This window comes from Mesoplodon densirostris, chromosome 7, assembly GCF_025265405.1.
Source record: "Mesoplodon densirostris isolate mMesDen1 chromosome 7, mMesDen1 primary haplotype, whole genome shotgun sequence".
In the NCBI taxonomy this organism is placed as follows: Eukaryota; Metazoa; Chordata; class Mammalia; order Artiodactyla; family Ziphiidae; genus Mesoplodon; species Mesoplodon densirostris.
This window is the reverse complement of record NC_082667.1, coordinates 118,173,528-118,198,139: the sequence shown is the minus strand read 5'-3', so window position 1 is coordinate 118,198,139 and position 24,612 is coordinate 118,173,528. Positions and strand designations below refer to the sequence as shown.

General features: G+C 56.6%; 1 protein-coding gene across 6 annotated transcripts in view; it reads right to left on the bottom strand.

Moving 5' to 3' along the window:
* ST3GAL4 (ST3 beta-galactoside alpha-2,3-sialyltransferase 4) overlaps nucleotides 1-22,706 on the bottom strand; it is a 33,510-nt gene extending 10,804 nt beyond the window's left edge. For 4 of the 6 annotated variants that reach the window (XM_060103687.1, XM_060103689.1, XM_060103690.1 and 1 more), the window contains exon 1: nucleotides 22,546-22,701. The gene's annotated coding sequence lies outside the window, so the exon portion shown is untranslated. Of the gene's footprint in view, nucleotides 1-22,545 lie in introns of all 6 variants that reach the window. The other 2 variants (XM_060103693.1, XM_060103694.1) reach the window with 2 other exon arrangements.
* Nucleotides 22,707-24,612: the final 1,906 nt, after the last annotated feature.

Sequence of the window (24,612 nt, the reverse complement as noted above, 5' to 3'; positions counted from 1 at the left end):
CGCAGGCTTCTTGGGCTCGCTGCTGCCCCGGGACAACTGGGAGCCTTCTCCCAGCAGCTGTCCCATAACACGGACAGCCCCTGGGGACAAAAGGACAGAAGAAAAGTCACAACAGGGTACCTGGGCAGGAGAACAGAAATCTGATCCACTCATGTCCAAGGGGCAGCAACCTCTGCCTGCCACCAGCTGCCCAGGAGACTGGCTCACCCGACCCGCTAGGTAAAGCTGACCCCAAGGCAGGAAGGCTGTGTGCCCTCCCGGTGCTCTGCTAAGAACCACGGTGTCCCCCGCTGCCGTGAGGCTGCTGAGCCCTGCCACGGAGTCGCCAAAGGGCAGAACTGGAGGACGGGGTGAAGAACAGAAGTCTCCTGCTGCCTGGCACTCAAAGCCTCACACAGCAAGTACTCAGTGGGTACCCGCTGTACCAAGATGAACAGAACTGGACGTCACCCATGGACATGGCATGATGCCAGGCCCCTCCAAGCCCTTGGGCCCATCAAAGGGCTGTGGCTTAATGTTCCTGAGAAGGGGGATGGGAAAACCAGTGGGGCAGAATCAATATCACTGTCCCTCAGTGCTGTGGGGAAACCCGGAGCTGCCTGCCTGCCACCTCTAGACTCACCTGCCACTCCTGCCCCACCCGGATACTGGGTGGGTCCCCGCCCACCTTTCCAGCATTGTTCCCAACTGGTGATCCCCCTCGGCCTTGCTGCTTCCACCTCTCCCCCCTCCTCCGCTCCCTGTGACTCAGAAACATAGTCAAGTCTCCCTGTACCTAAAACAAAACAAACCCCCTCTCTGCTTCTCTCTCCTCCTCAAGCTACCTCTGCATCTCCATCTTGAGCTCCAGTGGTCAGACTCCTTCATCTGTGCTACGTACTCACTTCCCACTCAACCCTCTACCCTGCTCCACCCCTGATCCCCACCCTTGTCTGTGCTGAAATCACCCTCGCCAAAGCCTTCAGTGGCCTCCTAACGGTCAAACCTGAAAAAGATCGATTTTCGCTCTTCCGGTACTCTGAAGCCTTTGCTACTAATAGGACAATGCTTCCAGGTCAAGACTCTCTCCAGGTTTCCTCCGAACTGGCTCCACTTCCTTTAAGTGCTGGCATTCGCCAGGGAGCTGCCCTTGAACCTCTGCTCTTCCTCTGCTTGTTTTCACAGGCCAGGTTCATTCATTTTCGGAGGCTTAACTACTACTCAAACCCTGATGATTCAAGCTCTTTTTCAGCTCTGTAATTTCTCTCCCAGATCCTGTCCTAATATTTCTAACTTTCTCCTGCTCATCCTCCCTGGGTGATCTTAAACTCTTCACCCGTGACACGTCCACAACTGGACCCGCATCTCCCGGCTCCCCCCCACCCCACATCCTCATCAGCTCATCCACCCAACATCTCCTTCGCCTTCACACCATCCCTACGAAACGCTACCCATTCTACCCCCAGTTCCTCGTTCCAGCAAACGTTTGCTGAACTCCCACTAAACGCTCGCCATTATAGGAGGCACTGGGATGTAAAGCCTGATAAAGCTCAGGGCAGTGTGAAGGCCACATGGTCTAGAGCCTCAGAAGTACTTCGGAAAGCAGGCTTCATCTCCTCTTCTTGAGCCGCAGGTTGATTCTAGATCTCGCCCCAATTTATCTGTTTCCTAACTGGTCTCTTCGCCACAAGTCTTTCCTCACTCTAGCCTCTTCCTCAGAACTGCCAACACAGTATCTTTCTCAGAAACGGTTTGGATCAAACCACCCTCCTGCTTCAATCACTCCCCATTCCTTCAATGAAAAACCAAAGCTTTTTAGAGGCAACCAGGGTGCTTCAGTCCCAGGCCCCAAGCCCTGCACGTGCATCTCGGAACTCCTGCCACGGTCGCTGCAGGGGCCGCCTTCTTCCACAGCCCCACCTCTGCACGGGCTTTCCTCCAGCAGGAAGACCCTACGCAGCCCCCGTTAGCCTCAACAATCTCACTCCTTCTGCGGCACCGGCCCCTCCTCTACGAAGTGTTTTCTGACATTTCTAAGCAATGTTTTTCTTTCCACAAAAAAATTGTTTATATCTTGATTTTAGCACCTAATAGATAGTAAACTTTTTGTATTATATAATTACTATTTTCATGGCTTGCCCACTATCCTCTGACCTCTGAAACTGGAAGCTTGTTTATACCAAGAGTCTACCAGAGCACCTAGAGAAGATGCTTTATCACATAATATAATTTTATATTATATCATTATGTGTTTTTGTATCTTGCCCATGAGACTACAACCTCTGTGGTCCAGGCCTGCATTACATCTTCAGACTCTATCACAGTGCCTAGAACGTAGCAGATGTTTTATAAACATCTGACACACAGGTAATAAGATGAGACTAAAAAGGTATTACATCCCTTACTGATCCTGAAATGTACTGTGCACTTACTATGTGCAACACCAGGGGGGTGCCAACCTCATTGCCATTGCTTTGAGGACCAGGTGAGTCATCGCTGTGGAGGCTGTCCTGTGCACCGCCCAGCACCGTGACCACTGCCCACTAGAGAGGCCAGTATGACCCCCACTCTCCGGTTCTGACAACCAAATGTCGCCAGACATTACCACATGTTGAGAGCTACTCGGCAAGGTACTCTTAAGGGCTGTCCAAGTATGATCTCAACCCTATGAGTTCAACGCTATTATTACCTCCATTGTGGAGACAGGGAAGTGAGGTGCAAAAAGGGTCGGCAACTTGCCCAGGGTCTCCGAGCTGGTGAGCAGCTTAGCTCCAGAGGGGCGCACTCCTAACTCCTGCCCTCCACCGCCCCTAAACCACCCTGTGAAGACGCCAAGATCCTCGGAGGGCCCACCTGCAGCCCTCTGGGGCAACGGGAGGAAGCTGCCCTCCGTCACATCAAAGTCCTTCAAAGGCTTCTGACAGCTGAGAGGAGCCTCCTGCGCTCCTTCCCAGGCAGGCTGCCTCATGAGACACAGTCTCCGGCCCCCGCATCGCCTGGCCCCCCTGGAAGCCCTCCAGCATGTCTTCAAAGCCCGCAGCTGTATTCATGGGATTACTAGTGCCCTCCATCTGGACACCAGACTTCCACGAATGCTGGCAAAGACCGCGTTCACTTTCTCACGGCCATGCCGCTTCACTGGCAGGGAACCAACACCCCTCAGCTGGTAAGCCAGGTCTCCTGGGCCCTGAACTTGTGTGGCTACCCTCTGGAACCAAAGAGCAGGACTGTGCTACTACAGCTGCTTGCAAACATCCCATCTCGGGAATCTCCCGCCATGTTTCCAGCCTGTTGAGGTGTGTGAATCTTGACAGTGCCAGCTAACCCACAGCGATTCCTCTCAGCTTAGAGTCCTCTGCCGTTATTCCGGGGTGGGGGTGGGGCTTGAGCTGGACGCTGAATTTAAGGTAACTAATACAACTTCGAGGTAAGGCAAGGTGAGGACACAGGCCACTGGAGTCGCACTGTGTTATGATCAGCCACTCTTGGGCGTAGTCAACTAACCGCGATTCTCCAGAATGGATCATCTGTATCACCTCTCCTCAGCTCAAAAACCCTCCATGGCGTCCATCCACTCAGAGAGAAAGGCCAAGCCCTTGCTCTGACCTGCAAGACTGCACGTGATCTCCCCACCAGCACTTCCCTGCCCTCCTTCCCCATTTCCCTCATTTAGTCTGCTGTACTCAAACGGGCCTCATTGTTCTTGACTGGGCTAGGCCCACTCCCTCCTCTCTGGCTGTTCCTTCAGCCTGGAATGCTTTTCCCCTAGACACAGGCTTGGTATCTACCCACTCAGCTCTCCACCTCTGGTCAAAAATCCCCCCTACACCTCACATTTCAGATCCCTCTCCCTGGCTTGCAAAGAACTTTTGCTGTTGTTTTGTTCGATGCTGTATCACCACCAATGTCTAGAACAGTGACTGGCACACAGCAGGCTCTCGACACAAGTTTGTTGAATTAATCTACTCATCAGGAACTACACCACCACAGAGCAGGCACAGCAAGAGGGGAAGAGGCGGTAGCGATAGGTCACATACCCACTCCAGCCCCTCTGGCCTGACCGCTGGCTAGACACAGCCTGAACAGCACAGCGCGATCAGGCCCAGGAGGGAGGGAGCTGGTCTTGGCCCGGGGCTCTTGTGAAGTGGCAGAGGGCAGAGTAACTGACCAGCTGCCTCAAGGCCCACCAGTGGGCAGATGGGCATCTCTCCAGCCATCCAAGCTCGGAGGAAAGGGGCTGCAGAGGCTTCCACCTGCAGGGCAGGAAGGCTCTCTGCTCCCCATCTTGGGGGTCCACAGGATACCCTCCACCCACAACAGGCATCTCCAACAGCCCAGGCGTGCAGCCTCCTGCAGAGAAACACTGTATTCTCCACCTTATCAGCTGCCAGTCACAAGACACCACCGAGAACCACATGAAAATCATACTTCTGGAGTTGGCCGGGGTGGGGCAGGAGCTTTGAATTCCATTCACTGGGTAAAAGAGCTTAAGTGTAGTGACGGGGTGGGGAGTCAACAGTACGGGTTCATGCTCACGATAAATAAAGAAAAAATCCGGTGTGGCCGTCGACCTGCGCCAGGCTCCCGGGCATGACTCCCTCTTCATACCTCCCAGCCAGGGGCCAATGAATCTAGCCCCAAGGAGCCAAAGCGGAAGGCCCTACAGGAATTGGGGCTTGAAACCACCAGTACAGCCAGTCCCCTCCCTCCCTCCGGCCTCCAGATGCCCCTTCTGAAGATGGTGGACTGCACCTGCCCCGCCGTGCCCCATCCGCTGAGGTGGCCGCGGCCTCACGTGGCTGTGGAGCACTTGCAATGCGGCTAGTCCGCGCTGAGGAATGCTGTCTGTGGGGCCCATACACGGGATTTCAAAGACTCACTACAAAAAAAAGAAAGTAAACTATCCCCTTAAAAATTATTTACATTGAGGTGGCAGCCATCATGGGAAAAACACTGTTTCAGCCTGTTTTGTGACCAGAAAGCACAGCACTAAGGACTGAACCTTACATGGAGCAGAACTGGACGGCCACTGAACTGAAGAGGTCCCGGGTGACCCCCAAGGCCTCACCAGACTTCCTAAACACACCCTCCCCTCCCCAAAGATAAGAATCTCAGCTCACGTGCCCCCATCTGCACCCCAACCCCGTTTGAGGATGGAGGACGAGGCAAGGTCAGTGCCAGCAGTTTCACATCTGAGTCCTTGTCAGGGGGGTTGATTACAGTATAAATGTTGGGGGGATCTGGAATCACTGTTGGGACCCAAGCCCAGGCTGCTCTTCCCAGCCACCCCTCAAGGATCCCGGCATTCACGCTTCCATGCTTCCTCTTGGCACCGGGTCCCAGATTACCCAACCACTCCCTCAGTCTGTCCCACCCGGTCGCCCTGTTTCATTTCCTCTGTGGCAGGAGCACCACACTGTCTCCCGTACTCACGAGATCATAGGACCCAAGAAAGCAGGGACTTCTTGTGGCCCACAGTATCTCCAGCACCAGATGAAACACCTGATGTGTGGTAGGTTAAGTGACGAATATTGAAATGAACAGATGTCTAAATGAATGAGCAAATTAGCAGAACAAGTGTGAACAGAAAGTTTCGCCAAGTTAAAAATTTCCACACCCTTACTTTGCCATGACCTGGTCAAACAAGGGGCCAGGGGCTTGTCAGAGGTCAGCTCAGGACCTGGCAGTCCCAACCAGTGCCACATTTGTTGCCAAAGGCACGTTGCTATGCTCACAAACGCACCCTGATACCAAGAAGGTGCTGTTCCTGCAGAACTGGCTAGGGTTAACCTTCGACTCCCTTTAATCACTACCAGCTCCAAGGTTGCTGGACCACACTGCGAGCTGATGTCAATATACTCCGTGGGGTCCCAAGAGAGCTACAGGCCTGGAGACACCCTATTATCCAGGAAACCTCCTTTCCTCCTTACTTGCTCAAGAGGGCCAGCCTGGGCTAAAACCCCAGCCAGCAAGCCCCAGACCTCCAAGTACCCTTGGCCTCCTGGAAGCAGAGGAAAGGGGTTTGGACACAGACCGGAGGTCCAACCCAGCCTCTGTGGTCACGGGCCGGCTGTACCTGGACAAGGTCCTATATCTCTTGGGCCTCAGATTTCCCATCTGTGAAATGGGAGTAGCAAGAACAAGTTCTGGGAGGTGTGGGAGCCTCAAAACATATCCCAGGATTGAAAGCCCGCAGCCTTAGCACCGGCTGAGCCCAGAGCAAGCACACGGCCCCTGGAAGCTGAAGGTGACTCCTGGTCTGGGCCTCCCCCAGTGCGTGGCAGCCCCTCTCCACTCCAGGTCTGCCCCAGCCCAGCACGGGGAGCAGTCCAGGGCTCCCACCTGACACCACAGCCACGACTGCACTCACCTCTCCTCCCAGCCACGGGTCCACTGCACTCATGGCACACATGCAGCTGCCCAGGGACCGGGGGGACTGCTACCCAGACTCTGCCTGCACTGAACGTGGATCCCACGTACAGGCCAGGCTCAGGGCTGCATTGCTGGGGTGGGGAGGATCATGGGATGGAGGAAAGAGATGAGGCTTTGTTGAAGAAGCCACTCTCCCTTTCTGGGTACAGCACCTCCTAGAGAAGGTGCCCAGACCCCTGATCAGAGCCCTCTCCTGAGTGGTGCCCCCTTTTCAGAACAGCTGCTCACAAAGCTGTTCGGCCACAGGCAGAGGCAGTGGTACAGTGGTGAAGAGGTCCAGCCTTGGACAAGTCAGAGAAGGCATATCATCAACAAATACCTGGATGGAGCAGTAATCCTCCCAATCAATTAAGAAAAAGACCAAGGAACCAAAGAGAATAAAGCAAAGGACAGGAAAAGCAATTCACAGCTTAAACCCACACACCTAACAAACATGAAAAGATGTTCAACCTCACTAAGTGACCAGGGAATGCAGATTAAAACCAAATATCACTTCTTGCATGTTGCTGGCAGGCGCTCATTGACATAAAGGCTTAGAGTTCACTGACATAAAGGCTTTGTTCATTGACAAAAAGTACTTCATAGTATCTAGTAAGGCTGAAGGCGTGCATACTCTATGAGCCATCAGTTCCACATCTAGGTGTAGCCCAGAGTGACCTGCCTTTGTACGTGTACACACATTAAGGATGTTTAATGCAGCACTGTGGCAACAGCAAAAGAATGGAAACATCTTTTCCTGTTTGTTTTGTTTTGTTTTGTTTGCGGTACGCGGGCCTCTCACTGTTGTGGCCTCTCGTTGCGGAGCACAGGCTCCGGATGCGCAGGCTCAGCGGCCATGGCTCACGGGCACAGCCGCTCTGCGGCACGTGGGATCTTCCCGGACCGGGGCACGAACCCGTGTCCCCTGTATCGGCAGGTGGACTCTCAACCACTGCGCCACCAGGGAAGCCCCTGGAAACATCTTAAATGTCCAAGAGTGGAGGGATGGCTGAATCAACTGTATCATCACACAACTGAATACAGCCATTTAAACTGAAGAAAGTACTCTCTATGGATCTATTAGGATAATCCTGATGTTTAAGGTTTTCAAAAAACTGTAAACAGATACTTATAATATGATCTCATTAATTTTAAAAACACACAAGACTATATATAGCGTGTGTGAGCTAAAAGAATTAAAAAGAAAAAACAACCATGGAGGAATCACCCAACTCTTGGTGACCATTACATTCTAGGAAGAGATCAAGTAAACTGGGATGGATTGTGAGGACAGGGCTTAGTTCTATTCTTCTAATATTTTATTTCTTTTAAAAAATCAGACATAATATGCAAAAACAATAACATTTGTAAATCTGGCTGTCACATGGGATTCTATTATCCTTTATATTTTGAAATATTTTTATACTGAAAAAAGGGAGTACAGATTTTAAGACAAAAATTCAGAAGCTATAAAAGATAAATTCAACAACATAAAGATTTAAGAAGCAGAGGGCGGCAGGAGAAGGGGGAGAGAGAGAGGATGAACAGTTTAAAAACAAATGACAAACTAGGAAAAGTATCTCTGCAACATAATATGTATCAGACCAATGAATTCCCTTAGCCTGTAATGTGCTCATGCAAGTCAATAAGGAAACAAGTCAACAAATCAGACAGAGAAATAGGCAAAGGACATGAATGAGCAGTTGACAGTACATAATAGAATGGCACAGAAGAAAGACCCATTCTTCACAGATCGTAACAGCAAAGCTCCAGAGGCCTGAGAGCCCACGCTGCTTGGGGAGGTGGGGAAACAGGCCCTCTGTCAGATCAGGAGTGGATCAGGGTGACCTTTTTGGAAGTGACCTGGCAATATCTGTCGAAATCCCCTTAGCCTGGGAATTCCATTGCTAGAAGTTTATTCTACAGAAAAGTCTCCTATATTTGCATGAACTTTTCTATCACAGTCTTTACAGACAGCACTATTTGTGACAGTGAAAGATGTAAATGACTTGAAATTCTACCGACAATCCACAAGGACCTGTTTAGAAGCATCACCACACAAACAACGAACAGAACGCTATGCAGCTGTGAAAAAGAGGATGCAAATGCATGCACGCTGACGCCAGATTATCTCCCAAGTACATGATGAAACTTTAAAAAGGCGGGTGGAGAGCAGTGTTCTGTGTATCTCCAATGCCCTTTTAACAAAAGACTTACACACATATATGTAGATATGTCGCTAAAGGAATAGATTATTCAAAGGATGCGGAAGAAACTAAGGGGGCAGGGGTCTAGAATGGGAGAAAGGCCTTCTTTATCTCATGTACCCTTTTTTTTTTTTTTTTTTTTGGCTGTGTTGGGTCTTTGTTTCTGTGCGAGGGCTTTCTCCAGTTGCGGCGAGCGGGGGCCACTCTTCATCGCGGTGCGCGGACCTCTCACTATCGCGGCCTCTCCCGTAGCAGAGCACAGGCTCCAGACGTGCAGGCTCAGTCGTTGTGGCACACGGGCTCAGTAGTTGTGGCTTGCGGGCTCTAGAGTGCAGGCTCAGTAGTTGTGGCTCACAGGCCTAGCCACTCCGCAGCATGTGGGATCTTCCCGGACCAGGGCTTGAACCCGTGTCCCCTGCATTGGCAGGCAGATTCTTAACCACTGCACCACCAGGGAAGCCCCATATACCCTTTTTATGTTTAATTTTTTTTAACGGGTGAGTGTGATACACTTTCAACTAAAATTTTGCTGAAAGGAAAAAAAAAGGAATGTAAACTCTGGGGTCTCACGCACCCGGACCTGAATTCCAGACCGACCACTTACTGGCTGCACAAGTGTTGGATCCTCTCTGGATCTCAAGTTTTCTGCTGCATCAAATGGAGATAAAAACAGGGCACTTCCTCCTAGGGTGGGTGGATATGCCAGGTAAGAGGGGCTCTAAGGTTGTTACCGTGGAGAAGTAGAAGCAGCTGGTCTCAGACTCCAGAATGCGCTTCATCTTTCCCCCTCATGGATCCAATGGAACCAGGCCCTTCTTATCTCTCCTTATGTCCCACTCCGCAGACAGGGAACAGCAGGGGCAGGGCCACCAGGCACAGCTATGCAGACTGGGTGTGCGTGGCCAGGCCTGGGTGGGGAGTGAGGGCTGAAATCCAGCCCTCCCTTGGCTTGTCAAACCATCGCCCTGGTGCAGGGCTGTGTCCAATCGCAGGGGTCATTCATTCTGCTTTCCATAAAGGCTCTGTACAGGCTAGCAGCAACATCATTTACAGCAGAGCAATTTAACCCTTCTCCAGAATCCTTGCCAGGTTATAAAGAGCCCCGTGAAAAGATCTGGGGGTACACAGACCAGGGGCGGGGCATAGCCATTCGGAAAGTTAGTACAGTTATCTCATCCATATTTATCTTTCCATGCATCATTTCCTCTGAATTCACAGAGACACCCTGTTTTACCAGCAAAAGTGGTTTCTAGGGAAAGAGTCCTGCCACCTTCGGCCCATCGGTACCCACTTCGTAAACCTTGGGCAGCTGGGTGACGTTCTAAGTGAGGTCACCCTGAGACGAATCCTGCGTGGGGGAAGGAAAGCCAAGGGGACAACCCCTGCCCTGCCTGCCTGCTCTTCAGAAGGGCTTGTCTGCAAGAACAGCCCTGTCCCAGGACAGGTTTGGGGTCCTGAGGCCTCCAGGGACACGGTGAGGCTGGGCAGTCCAGAAGAAACAGGAGATGACAGGGACTGCGGGCCTACTGCACCCAGGGCACCGCCTCAGGCACTGAACTACAGCAGGAAACAAGGTAACAGGCCTGTGCTCCTGGACTGTACACCTGGGGAGTGAGGGGGAGGGGCAGGGGGGAGACACCTGACAACCACAGAGATGAATAAGAAAAGGTGCCACGAAACACACGGTGAGGGCTTCCCTGGTGGCGCAGTGGTTAAGAATCCACCTGCCAGTGCAGGGGATGTGGGTTCGAGCCCTGGTCCCGGAAGATCCCACATGCCGTGGAGCAACTAAGCCTGTGCACCACAACTACTGAGCCTGTGCTCTAGAGCCCACGAGCCACAACTACTGACCCCACGTGCCACAACTACTGAAGCCTGCGCACCTAGAGTCTGTGCTCCACAACAAGAGAAGCCACCGCAGTAAGTCTGTGCACCGTAACGAAGAGTAGCCCCCACTCACCGCAACTAGAGAAAGACTGCGCGCAGCAATGAAGACCCAATGCAGCCAAAAATAAATAAAATAAGTAAATCTATTTTTAAAAAAGAAGAAGAAGGAACACACGGTGAGGCCATCAGAACAGGGTAGTGGAGCAGAGGGAGATGGGGCAGCACCTTGGGATGGAGCGTTGGCAGGTCCCTGAGGGGCTGGCTCTTGACCTCAGACCTTAGTGAGAGGCGGTCATGGAAAGGGGGCTGGGGGAGTGGGAGCAGAGGTTCCAGCCCGAGAGAAGAGCAAAGACCCTGGAGCCTGTGGGGTGTAAGTAACAGAAACAAGTCCAAAGTGACCGGAGACAGTGAGGAAGGGCCAGTGGCGGTGCCAGGGAGACCTGCTGGCCGGGTGGTACAGGACGTCACAGGCCACCCTGGAGCCTGGATGTTACTCAGGGTTCCATGAGAAGTCACTGGAGGGTATGAACAGAGGAGTGACACTCTGGATTCATTTTTTTTTTTTTTTTCAGTACGCGGGCCTCTCACTGTTGTGGCCTCTCCCGTTGCGGAGCACAGGCTCCGGACGCGCAGGCTCAGTGGCCATGGCTCACGGGCCCAGCCGCTCCGCGGCGTGTGGGATCTTCCTGGACCGGGGCACGAACCCATGTCCCCTGCATCGGCAGGCGGACTCTCAACCAGTGCGCCACCAGGGAAGCCCTGGATTCATTTTTTAAAGATCCCTGGGGCTGTTTGGCAGCTCTTGTGCATAACTTCATTTAATTTTTAAAACACTCTATGTGGTAGTCCTCTTTCATTGTCATTTACAGATGAGCAAACAGGCACACAGAGATACATTAAGGGACCCGGGGTCTCCAGAGATAAAGAATTCAAGCAGTCTGAACTGCTCAGAAGCCCTACACTCTCTGGCACCCATGAATTGGGGGGAGCTGTCTGAGGTGGATCTAGAAAAGTTCCTACATCTCTTGGGCCTCAGATTTCCCATCTGTGAAATGGGAGTAGCAAGAACAAGTTCTGGGAGGTGTGGGAGCCTCAAAACATATCCCAGGATTGAAAGCCCGCAGCCTTAGCACCGGCTGAGCCCAGAGCAAGCATGCGGCCCCTGGAAGCTGAAGGTGACTCCTGGTCTGGGCCTCCCCCAGTGCGTGGCAGCCCCTCTCCACTCCAGGTCTGCCCCAGCCCAGCACGGGGAGCAGTCCAGGGCTCCCACCTGACACCACAGCCACGACTGCACTCACCTCTCCTCCCAGCCACGGGTCCACTGCACTCATGGCACACATGCAGCTGCCCAGGGACCAGAGGGACTGCCACCCAGACTCTGCCTGCACTGAACGTGGATCCCACGCACAGGCCAGGCTCAGGGGGCACTGGAGTCCTCAGTGGTCTAGCCGCTCTCCCTTTCCGGGTACAGCCCCTCCTAGAGAAAGTGCCCAGTCCCACGGGGCGTGGCCACAGACCTCCAGCCAGCGCCAAGCTGTCCCCCTCCCCGGGCAGCTCCGGGAGCAGCACCCGCTCCACTCGAGCAGTGTGCCTCATTTGCAGAGTGGTGTCCCCTCTCCAGAGCTGGTACTCTCAAAGTCCCCCAGCAGGGACGGTACAGGGCCAAGTTCAGTCCACGCCTCAATTTCTATCAGGAGCCCACCAGGGTCAGAGTTGCTGAGGGTGGGATTAGGGCAGAAGGGGAGGACTATGCATGGTGGTGTGCGGCGGGGCAGCACGGCCTCTGGGGTGGGGTTTCTGGAGGAGAAATGAAACTGCGGAGAATGAAAACAAGACCTCCATTTCCTGCATCAGCCTGTCCCCTGGGAACAGCGAAGCCGATAAGAGAGACCCTTTTGAGATCGTTTCACATCAGTAAGATGTTTCCACAAATCAGCTGTTTGTACAACTCTCCTGGAGGTAAAGGTTACCAGTGAGGGAAGGGGAGGGGCGGCTAGCATTCTAGGTGTTGCTGGGGAAGGTGCAGACCCTCCAGTCTGACCAGTGGTCCCTCTGGGGCAGGGCGGGGGCAGGGCAGGTGGGACTGCTGGCAGGAGGGCTGCCAGGTCACCAGGGATGACCCAGAGCCTCCCCTGCCAGGGGCTCACGCAGCCCCTGTGGGGAAACAGGGAGGCAGATCTGAGCACACACAGAGCCGGGAGGCACCCAGAGGACACTCTGAGCCCCTTCCCAGGCCAACTCCGCTCTGGTCCACTGAGACCCTCCGTGTTGAAAACCTACAAACACACCTCTGAGCACAAACACACGAATCCCTGTTCAAGCACAGGAGCACACCCCAGAATAAACATGACCCCTACACACTCACACGCACCTCTCCCCCTCTCCCCCTCTCCCCCTCTCTCTTTCTCTCTCTCTCTCCTCCTTCCTCCTCCTCCCTGCTGGCCCCACTTCCCGCCACAACGTACAGCTTCTGGGGCCTGCTGGGCCTCCTCTGCCAGGGCACTGTCTTCCCCCATCTTTCGAGAAGGCACTGCCCACCAGCTTCCTTCAACTTCAGCTCCGGCTCCAGCGGAGTTTGTTTGTCAGGTTGCAGGTCCCTTGGGCTGTCAGCCAGGGAGCCTGAGATTCAGGAGGGGCCAGGAGTGGCTGAGCCAGTCCTCCGGGGATCTTGTCATCTCCAAAAGTTGGGTAAAGGGGAGCCCTGGGTTCCTGGTTTGGGGCGGCCAAGCCCAGCTCCCAGGAAAGGAGCCCCACCCCAGCTGTGCTAAGAGGTACCCGGGAAGGTGGGTTGTCGAGCAAGGGGCTGCAGGAAAGCAAAGGGGGAGGACACTCGGCCTTGTAAGCGTGTGCCCGGGGCCAGGGGAGGGTCCTGGGGCAGCCTGTGGCCAATGTCAGGCACGGGGCAGAGGCTGCTGCCCCGGGGAAGGGCACGCCCCCAGCAGCAGCGTTCACCCACCACCCTCCTGGCCTGTCCCAGCCTCCCTGCACCTGCACCTGATCTTGATCTTCCCGCTAACAAGTCCAGGAAACCCCTAGGCCTTCCCCGGCCCACCTCCCACCCCGTTCAAGCCCTTTTGGGCTTAAGCCCTGTGGCATTAGCAATTCCAGACTCATCCTGTCTCCCAGCCCTGGGGGAGGCGGAGGCGGGCAGGACTGGAGCAGTCAGGGCCTGGGGACTGAGGATTCCAGTCTGGGGCTTGCGCGGCAGGTTTGGGCCGTGCCCACGCCACCTCTCCCCAGAGCTGCTGGCCCAGGGTCATACAGGGTGCCCCTGGGCGGGCACCCTTAATCTCATGGAGGGCGGTGCCGGGGGTCAAGCCATGAGCCAGAACCCTGGGCTCTCTGCCACTCACGCCCAGGAAAACCCCGGGCTTGGCCAGCAGCTCCTCCACTCTGCCCTTTTGGGAGCCGTCCTGGTTCTCAGGCTGGAAGGGCAAGAGCTGTCAGTCCACCGCGGGCCGCGCATCAGCACCACCCTCAGGGCCAGACCACATCCGGGGCTCTTTCTGAGGAAGCCTGGTGCCAGAAGCAGACTCAGAGACACTGAGGCACAGAGGAGACCCTGAGAAGGCCTAGGAGACTGAGCCACCGCGGGGCCCTGGCCCCGTCTGAAGGTGGGAGGCCCGACAGGCGCCCCCATCCATCCTCTTGGCCTCTTCCGCGAGCCCTTCCTCCTGCCTAGAAGCTGTCAGGATCGGGGTCCTGGGACAGGGCCCCTCCCGCCCCCAGGAACACACCCAAGTCTGGCCAGCTCACCTGGCCTTCCCGGCCTGTCAGTCCAGCTGTTCCGGAAAGAGAACATTTTCTTCTCACTCTATTTGGACAGCTGCGGGGACAGTGACAGTGAGAAGAGAGTGTCTGATTATTGAGGGGGGTGGTGTGCAGGGGACAGGGCCACAGGGCCTCTGAAGTGGCCGAGGGTCTGGAGCTGGGGAGGCCCCAGATGGGGGGCTGCGTGAGGAGCTGGGAGGACTGGGGCCACCCGACAGGGTCAGCGTCCCTCAGCAGCGCCATCAAGAGAGTAGCTGGAGGGGCTTCCGGCCCAGGTCCGGGGCTATAGGAGGAGGGACGAGAAGCGCAAGGCACCAGGGAGACCGATTCCCATCTTTAGGGAATGTGCTCGGTTACAGGGTGGGGTAAGGACGCCTCTCAGGCCCAGCCCCAAACCTCCTCTGGCCTCACTCCTGGACTCTCAGGCCCAGCAGCCCCTCCTCTGCAGGTCCAGGGCTGACAGGCAGGGCTCCAGAAGGGAAGACAAGGCGCCCACAGGACAAGGCCAGAGGACCTGGAAACGGAGCTTCCTCCGCCCTGGGAGGCGGGAAGTAGGACCGCGGGGTCAAGCCAAGGCTCTTCCTCCTGCTGCTGCCCACCCTCCCTCCTTCTCAATGGTCTTCTCTCCCTCCCTCCCCTCCCCGCCCCTCCCGGCCCCTGTCCCCTTTCCAGCCGCCCCATCCTGCTGTCACCTTGTCCCCATCTCCAACTCCTCCTGCCTGCCTCCCCCACCCTGGTTATGTAAGGGGCCTGAGAACACACAGAGGGAGCTTTGTTGTCAAACCAAATCCATACGGAGCCGGGATCGGCCAACGCAGCTGTTCCCCATTCCCTCCGCCTTGGCAGGGGTGAGGCACCGGGCAGGAAGCCCCCCCACGCCTCCATTTGGGGAGGTGGGGGGCAAAACACGCTGGCCCCAGGGCTCCCATGCAGCTGAATGGGTGGCCCGGGATCAGCCACCACTGCGTGGGACCACAACAGGGGAGCACCTGGCCCCCAAGACAGAGGAAAGCCTCAGTGCAGAGCCAGGGCCCCAAAGCCCAGAGAGGAGAGCTCTGGGCTAGGAGCAGGGCTGCACAGTGAAGGCCTGGAGCGGGGCCCAGACCCCCACCAGTGGACCCCATTCTTGTCCACACGTGGATGCAGGCCCATGTTCTCTCTGCCGCACAACCCGTGTACATACTCTCCCGCGCGCGCACGCGCGCGCGCACACACACACACGCTGTGTGTGCTCACCTGGAAGGCATCTGAGCAGAAATCTCCTCCCTGCTCTGATCAGCCTCCTCCATCCCAGCAGGTACCTCTGGAGAGAGGAGGGTGGAGGGCAGAGGTCAGAGGCCAGAGGAGCTCCACCAGCCAGCTCTTCTTTGGAGGCCCTCTGGCTCCGGGATGAGATCCTGCCTTCCCGCCCAGGAAGATGTCCAAGAAGGGAGTTGAGGGCCCAGGAAGCTGAGCTTAAGATCAGAGCATCCGCACCTGGGGCAGGCTCTGTCCCGTCACCCAACCCGACTGCTGGACGAGCGTCCCGCTCGAAGATGCCGGGGCCGCCAACAAGAGGAGGCGCTCCTGCACCTCCACGGCTGCAGGGCACCCACCTGAAGTCCAGCTGCCACATCAGGCGGGACAGCGAGGATGCCGAGGCCTGGGTGGGGCGGGGGCACAGGGGCAAGGGAAGGAAGAGGAGGCAGACACAAAGGAAGAGGGAGGGCTGGGGGAGGGGCTGAGAGAAACCTGAAGGGGAAAGGAAGGAAGGCAGGGGGGCCGGAAAAAGAGGAGAAAGAGGAAAAGGACCAAAGAGGGGACAAGAGGAGAAGGGGGCGGTGTGGAGAGAAGGGCCCACACCTCCTGCAAGGATGCCTCCACACCCTCTCAGCCGGACAGGCGGGTCCAGGAGAAGCAGCACCGGGCGGGGGTGTTTCCAGAGCACTGGTCCCAGCCCACCCAGTCCCACCGTCGGCCACGCCCCAGGGGTTTCAGCCTCAACAATCCTGGATCATTGGAACCAGAGGACAAACCAGGACCTTGGAGAAAGGAGAGACAAGGGTGGGATGGAGCACCGGAGAGGCAGCCCCTGCCTGGGGGAAAAGTCGCTCTGAGACCTTGAACAGTAAGTTACTTTTTTGAGGCTCAGCTCCCACCTTTGCAAAAAGAAGGAGTTACCGAGAGGCTACTATGTGCCAGTGCGGTGCCGGGTGCTGGGGACACGATGGGGAGTCAGACGGTCACGGGTCCTACCCGACAGTCTAACATCAGCCGGGACCTCTGAGGCCTCCCCAGCTCGCCGGTGTCTATCATCTGTGCTCCGAGATCCATCCCGTGAGCTGCGCTGCGGCAGACGCTATTAGCCCAGTTATCGGATGGGCTGATGGAGAACCAAAGTCCCAGACCTGCCTGAGGTCACACAGCTGGGAGCGGACAGAGAAGACAAAGGCCACCTGCCTGGCTTCCTGGCCCCGAAGGAAGGCACTCTGCAGTCTCTGGGCCGCACCCTGAATCACAGAAAGCCCACCAGCCAGCACTTACAGAGCCAGGCCCCAGGTGCTGGGACATGATCTGAAACGCACTCGGGCTCAGAAGAGGAGAAACCGAGGCTCCGTGTCGGGCCCAAGGCTGTGCCCTCCCCCACCCGTCTGAGCGCACGGGTGGTAGGGTCCCCTGATGTCACAGGCTGGGACCTGTGGGGGGGTGGGGTAAGTGACAAGGGTGCCCGGCCGTCAGGGGAGCCTCAGAACAGGCTCGAGTCGGATGCAATCTAGGAAGGGGACTGCCGACGGTGCTCCACCGTCAGGGGACAGTGGGAGCAGAGGTGGGGAGTGAGAACACGCGGCTGGGGAAGGAGAACAGTCCGACCGGCGCCCAACGGAGGTTTTCAAATAAAACGGGTTTTAAGCCAAGACACCCTCTCTCCCACTTTCAAATGAGATTTTATGTGGAAACCCAATATGTAGAAGGAATACGAGTGGAGTTGTTTGGGGTGAAGCAAGAATGGGGGCGCACCCGCCTCTTGAGCCCTCACTCCTGAGATGACACCCCAGAGGGTTCCACCCCTGGGGAGCTTTTCGTGGACCCAGATAAGGGGAGAGCTGACACTGGGCAGGAAGGGGAGGTTAGGACCAGTCTGTGCGAGGACCCAAAGGCAGGGTTGAGGAGGGGATGGGGGCAGGAACGTGACCAGCTGGCCCTGGCATGGGGGAGGGGGATGCCCTCCTGGTGGGCAGACTCCTGCCCACCCCACCCCCAGGGCTCCTGCCTGCCTCTCCTGTGTCTGAAAAGGCTGCCAGGCCAGGCTCCAAACAGCTCAGCTGTCAAAAGGGAAACGCTTCGCCTTTCGCCCCAAGAAAAGGGAGAAGCAAAGCAGGGACACAGTGAAGACAATGTCACATCCGATCTATATCCCCCCTTTGTTCATCAAACAAATATTTACTGAGCACATATTATTTGTTAGACATAATTCCAGGCATGAAGAACATGGCAATGAGATGACAGGTTCCTGGGGCTTACATGAAAACCCTAAAAAGTCAGGGAGGAAAACGCCTGGAAAGTTTTCAAACCCATTTCACACCACAAACATGCCCCTCCAATGCCTGCATCTCCTCTGGACCGTCCCTGCCAAGGTCACGGGTCCAAGCTTGAACATCTTCAGCCACAGGGCACTTGGCCCCTACACAGGCAGAGGCCTGCTCTTGAAAGCTCCAGATGGCCACACTGAAGACCCTGGGTCCCTCCCCGCCCAGCCTAGGCAAGGGAGCCCACAGAGCACTGAACACACCGTTCAATGTGCAAGTTCTACTTTTTATCACGACAAAATATGAAGCTTCATCTCGCATTTTGCTGGTTCTGAGTCAACTGCTCGGAACCAAAGGAAATGAGCCGTCTCCCTTCTCACCTGCCCAGAGCTCCCAGGTCCCTCGGTCTCTGCCACCGCCCGTCCCCTGCTTTGCTCCCCTCCCGTGACCTTCAAGCAGTGGGTTGACAGCGTGGGCCCCTGCTGGCCCCCGCTTCTCTCCTGCCATCCCTTCCAACCAGGCCTCCCTCCTCCTGACCTGAGTGGCCTCTAAGGAGCGGAGGGGGAGCAGGTCTTTGCGGAGACTCTCCGGCCTTGAGCCAGGCCAGGCCAGGGTCCAGGAGAGCCCCAGAGCAAAGGTACTGTGGCCCGGCAGGAATCTGGGGATGCCAGATGCCAGGAGCAGCCACCTTGGCCGGGTCCCTGTGCTCAGACCCCCGGAGGACCCCTCCCCTTCCCCACGTGTCACCGTGGTTGCCGGATGAGGCCTTGCAGCCTTGTGGGCGGCAGTGGGGGAGCCGCATTTCCAAGGAATAGGAGTCGATGGGCAGGCCAGATGGAAGCAATTACGGGAGGGAAAGCGGGAGAGGTGGGGGCTGGCAGGGGCTGGGAGGGGCCGCAGCGGGGAGGGAGGAAGGAGAGCCCAGCCCTGCCCAGCTGAGAGAGGCAGGGGATGGGCAGGCATGACCGGCAGGGCCAGACGTGGGCTTCAGGGCCGCACAGAGCCCTGGGCTGCGAATCCAGGAGGGCTGTGTTCTCCTTTGTCACCCACACCCGGTGGCCTTGAGCAAACCCTTTCACACCTCTGAACCTTGCCCTCTTCGTGGATCACAGGGCAGGGGAAGATGAGCTTGCAGAGCAGTAGTGAACTGGGCTGAAAAGTGCAGGTTTTGGAAACAGGCTTAGCTAGGAGTCCCAGCTCAGCTGCTTAGGAGTCCTGTGACCTTGGCCAAATGGTTTAATCTTCCCGAGCCTCCACGGCTTCATTTACAAATGGGCTTAATGAAAGGGTTGTGCTTACGTGAAGTGATGTTGATGTAAATAAGTGGACAGCACTTTTTGGTTTTTTTAGGTTTATTGGGTCAGGCTTTTAATAAGTGCTCAATAGATAAATCATAACTAGTTTTGTTATTTGCTAAGTCCCTTTTTACTATAAGGACAGGTATTTGCAGAGGCTGCATGGCAGAGGACACAGGGCAGACCATGGACACAGGAGCATCACCGCAGGCCCTGGAACGTGCACCCCGGAGGAGGGTTTGGACCCACGCAGAACAACGGTACGTGAGCCCGGCGCTCTGCAAACTGCTCCGTGTCCTCTTTCTAGCAACCATGGTCCCCACCCTGCGCAGGAAAGCAAAATCCTGGGGCCCCTGACACACTGGGGCTTTGAAGTGAAGCTGCAGGCAGGACGAAGGGACTATCCTACAGCCGGGCCTTCCTCACCCTCGAGGCCCAGACGGACACCCCCACCCCCGGCCACCCCCCGGCCCCAGCAGCACCCTCCTCCCTGCTGGGCTCAGGGCAGAAGCCAGGGCTTCGGATTCTAGAGCATTCACCTCATCTCTCTGCAGGATGGCTTTGCAGGGTGTGGGGTGGCAGAGATAAGGCAGTCATCCGGCTGGAGGTCTCCCGGTCCCAGGCAAGGGGCCAAGATTAAAGTAAAACCTGCAGCTTGGGATGGCCTTCCTCACTCTGAAGAGCGATCAACCCAGCGCAACCCCTGGCAGAGTTCACCCCGTGCCAGCCTCAGGGGCACCAATCGGAGGCCCATGGCACCTGGCTGGGGCCCACGCACCACATACAGCTGCTCCCACTTGTAGCTACATTTGACCACTTCCTCCATCCGTAGAATAAAGAGCGTCACTCACACTCACACACACACACTAGGAATGTGACACAGGTCAGGAGTGAACGTGAGGCCAGGGGTGGCCAGCAGCCCCTCCAGGGGCACTCAGAACACTCGTGTAGAAGTGCTGAGCATCTCTGGGAAGGGGTGACAAGCGAGAGAGGGGAATGAATGACTACAGGCACCCAAACCTGCCTGCTCTAGTCATTTCCTCAAGGAAACCAAAGGTTTCAGGTCAAGGACAAGAGTCGAGAAGGAAGGAGGACCTGAGGTCGAGAGGCATGAGAAGCCAGCTCGTTTCTGCAGGGAAGTGTGTAAACCCAGGGCAGCTGAGGAGTCAGGAGGCGGGGCAGGCCCTGTATGTTTTCTGGGTGTCCCCCCCACCTGACTGCCCTGCTCCCTAGCACCGAGGGTCCAACCCCCAGGGCCTGAGAACTCAGCTGGGTTGTGGTGGACGCCTTGGGCACAATCTGTAGGTCTGGCTCTCAGACTCTGGGACCCTCTGGGACACTGATCTGAAGGGTCCCTTTCAGGAGGCTGGAGGTCCCCACCCCACCATGGGCTGGGACCACTTTGTGTCATTCTGAGGTGGAGGGACCCCTTCCCCACGACGGCAGGGGCAAACCTTTGAGCCGCTCTGAGAGAAGGAATTTGCCCAGAGAACGTACCCAGGTGGGGTCTGGGCAGGCACCCAGTGCAGGGCAGATGCCAGGCCAGTAGGGGTAAACCACAGACGGCCACAGGTTAAGCTGGGGCACGGGAAGGGGGATCTGGCCTCTCTGCTCCAGCTGGTGAAGGGTAGGGGGGGCTTCTTTCCAGGATTTGTTATATAATTCTGAAAGGAGCAGCTTCTCGGTTCTCTCCAGAAAACTGGATCCCAGGGATCTAAGAGGGCTGGCAGGGTGAAGAGGCTGAGCAAGTCTGTTTCTGAGGAGTAGGGACTGAGTCACTGCTCTGGATAGGGAAGCGGGGAGGGCGGGAGGGAAAGACGGCCCAGAAGACGCAGAGGGCTTCCTTAGCCCAGGCCTCCACTCACGGGCAAGGGGCCTGTGGCTCTGAGCACAGCCCACTCCCAAGCCACAGATGCCTCTCCGCCCACAGTCCAAGCAAGAGGCTCCCGCGCTACTTTCCTAACTCCACCTCCTGTCTACCCTCCCCTCCTAACCCCTGACCACCCGGACTCTGGGGGGAAGCCCCCGACTCCTGGCTCTCCCTCAGCTGCTGGAAGGGAGACCCGGGGTCCAGGGGACAGACTAAGATCTCCCGCCCAGCACATGGATGCTGAGGGATGGAGGCATGAAGAGCACGTGCAGGGGAGACACAAGCAGAGCCAGGAACAGGCTAGAGGGACCTGGGCCACCTCGGCTCAGGCAGGGGTTATTCACAGATGAGCTCCCGGAAAAGAGAAAAAGCCCCAGAAGTTCATTTCTAGGCCCCAAATGGCTGGCGCCTCCCAGGCACCCTCTCTAGAATTATGGGGCAGGTTTGGTGAGCGTGGAAAACTTTGGAGAGTGCAGGAGAACCGCTGCTAATAGCAAACACTCCGCCTCTGTGCAGGCACCTTCCACAGTACCCAGCGCCTTTATGATCCCCCCTCCCTGCCCCCCGTGGCACAGCAAAGCTCAGGAGAGAGCGGTATTGGTTTGTGCCTCTGGTGACACCCTAGCTGTACCAGGCCTGTTCCCAAGGTTCCGCAAAGAATAAGTCTGCCTGAACTTGGCTTCCACACTGTGCCTCCCCCCAGCGGTGGGAAGGACAGGCTTCTGTGAGAAGCGCATGGGGGTGCCAGCCTGTGGGTGGGCATGAGGTCACATGGGCACAGCTGAGCACCAGGACGGTGCCTGTAGCCCCAGTCCTCTGGCAGGAGCCCCCAACCCCGGCACTCGGGACCCAGTCCGCAGGACAGACAGAGTAAGTAGCAGCAGTAGGTCAGGCCTCCGATGCCCAGAAGGAGCCTCCCCCAGGACTGGGAATGGAGGGGTCAGTGCTGGCAGACATGTTGGCAGCTCTGGGCTGCCTGGGAGGTCCCAGCCAGCAGGGGCCCCAGGGGGGCACCCAGCACAGATGGCTGAGCCCAGCGATTCTGCCCCCAGCTGGACTCCACCTTCACCCCAACCCCATCCCGTCCCACTGCCCACCAGCCAGGCAGCTCTGTGGCCGAGTGGCCTAGGCCCAAAGAGCCCCGCAACGTGGACTGGTGTCTTGGGCACAGCCAGCCTGCAGCTAGCAGCCCCACCTTTGGGCTCTGCTTGGTGACCTTGGGTCTCCTGCACACAGCCGGACCCAGCAGAGCCTGCCACTTGCAGGCATGCCAGCCCAGGATCTCCTGGACTCGGTGGGGCAGCTGTGGGGAGAAGTCGGCTCAGAAGATGCGCAGGGGTGGGGGCTAGAAACTTTCCAGAGAAGAGGATCATCCCGTTTGCTCACTCCCAAGGAGCAGAAAGAATCGGCTTCCCGCTAAAAACTGGTCCAGGGCAAGGGATCCCAGGGCTGTGGCCTCCCCACCCAGCCCCGGCCCCGCGCGGCGCCCACGTGCCCGGCCCGACCACCTCCCCGGCCGCGGCGCCGGGCGGGGAACCGGGCAACCGGGCAGCCGGGACCTGGAGGCGCTCCCCACCCTCCCTCGCGGGCCCAACGGGGAGCGGCCGCCGCGTACTCACCCTCGCGGGTGGCGCGGGGCGAGGCAGGACAGTTCCGCGCGCAGCTCCGATCCGCTAGGCGCACGGGCTGGAGGCGCGGCACTGGCGCGGCGGCTCCGCTCGGCCCGGTCCCTGTCCCGGGCGCGGGGCCGGCCTGCGAGCGGTAAGTCCGCCTGCTGGGAGGCGGGGGCCGGGGCCCGGGCCCAGGCGGGGGGCGGGGAAGGGGCCGGACACGCTTGCGCACACGGCCGGGGAGCCGACTGGGGAGCGGGCGGGCAGGAGGAGGAAGGGCGGGGTGGGGGAGGAGGAAGAAGTCGACTCGGGAGATCCTGCTTGCGGGCGGGGCCGATGACGGCGGCTCGCGGTGGTCCGAGAGCCGCGGAGGCCGGCGGAGAGGGCAGGCGGCGGGGCCAGGAGCGAGGGGCGCGGAGGGGTCGACCGACCGGGCAGGCGCGGAGGGGCGGGAGAGGAGGCTGGTGGGGTGAGGGTAGAGTTCTGGCGGGCGCAACCTGTGAGCGGCACCAGGATGGATATGCCCAACGCAGCCTCTGCACACCCTCCTGGAAACAATGAGACCCAACAAAGGGTTCTCCGCTCTCCCACGCAATGAACCGTGTCCTTCCCTTGCTCGTGAAAGTGAGGCACAGAAGAGGGAGGGCCACCCGTACTCCTCATGCACGGTGGCCAGGTGCCCTGGACGGAGACCTGGACCCTCCCTCTGCCCTAGTCTCGACCTGCCACCCCCAAACTGCTCCCTCTGCAGCCTCTTTGCACACCCTATCTTTGGCCCTGAGAAAGCTTCTCAGTTGCTGTTCCTTACTGAAGGCGCCAAGCATCCTGTCTCCAGGGGAAACCCCATCAGGCCCTTACCCTGGTTCCTGGGGCCACCCACCCCAATCAAACCTGGGAACTACTCAGGCCGAAGAATAGTCCAAAAGTCACCCGCAGGACAATCCCCATCCCCCGAGACACTCTTTCATAGGTGCACAGCATTTACTGAGCGCTGTGAACAGCCTGATGCTGGGGGCTCCAAGGAAAAACGTAAGACACCCCCCCGCCCCCCCCAGGAAGCTTACTAGAAAGAAGGCTCACAGTGGACTCCCACTCAAAAATAAGTTAGGACATAAAAGCTTTTGCACAGCAAAGGAAACCATAAACAAGATGAAAAGACAACCCTCAGAATGGCAAAAAATATTTGCAAATGAAGCAACTGACAAAGGATTAATCTCCAAAATTTACAAGCAGCTCATGCAGCTCAATATCAACAAAACAAACCCAATCCAAAAATGGGAAGAAGACCTAAATAGACATTTCTCCAAAGAAGATATACAGATTGCCAACAAACACATGGAAGAATGCTCAACATCATTAATCATTAGAGAAATGCAAATCAAAACTACAATGAGATATCATCTCACACTGGTCAGAATGGCCATCATCAAAAAATCTACAAACAATAAATGCTGGAGAGGGTGTGGAGAAAAGGGAACCCTCTTGCACTGTTGGTGGGAATGTAAATTGATACAGCCACTATGGAGAACAGTATGGAGGTTCCTTAGAAAACTAAAAATAGAACTACGATACGACCCAGCAATCCCACCACTGGGCATACACCCTGAGAAAACCATAATTCAAAAAGAGTCATGTACCACAATGTTCGTTGCAGCTCTATTTACAGTAGCCAGGACATGGAAGCAACCAAAGTGTCCATCAACAGATGAATGGATAGAGAAGATGTGGCACATATATACAATGGAATATTACTCAGCCATAAAAAGGAACGAAACAGAGTTATTTGTAGTGAGGTGGATGGACCTAGAGACTGTCATACAGAGTGAAGTAAGTCAGAAAGAGAAAAACAAATACCATATGCTAACACATATATATGGAATCTAAAAAAAAAATAAAAGTGGTCATGAAGAACCTAGGGGCAAGATGGGAATAAAGGTGCAGACCTACTGGAGAATGGACTTGAGGATACGGGGAGGGGAAAGGGTAAGCTGTGACAAAGCGAGAGAGAGGCATGGACATATATACACTACCAAATGTAAAATAGATAGCTAGTGGGAAGCAGCCGCATAGCACAGG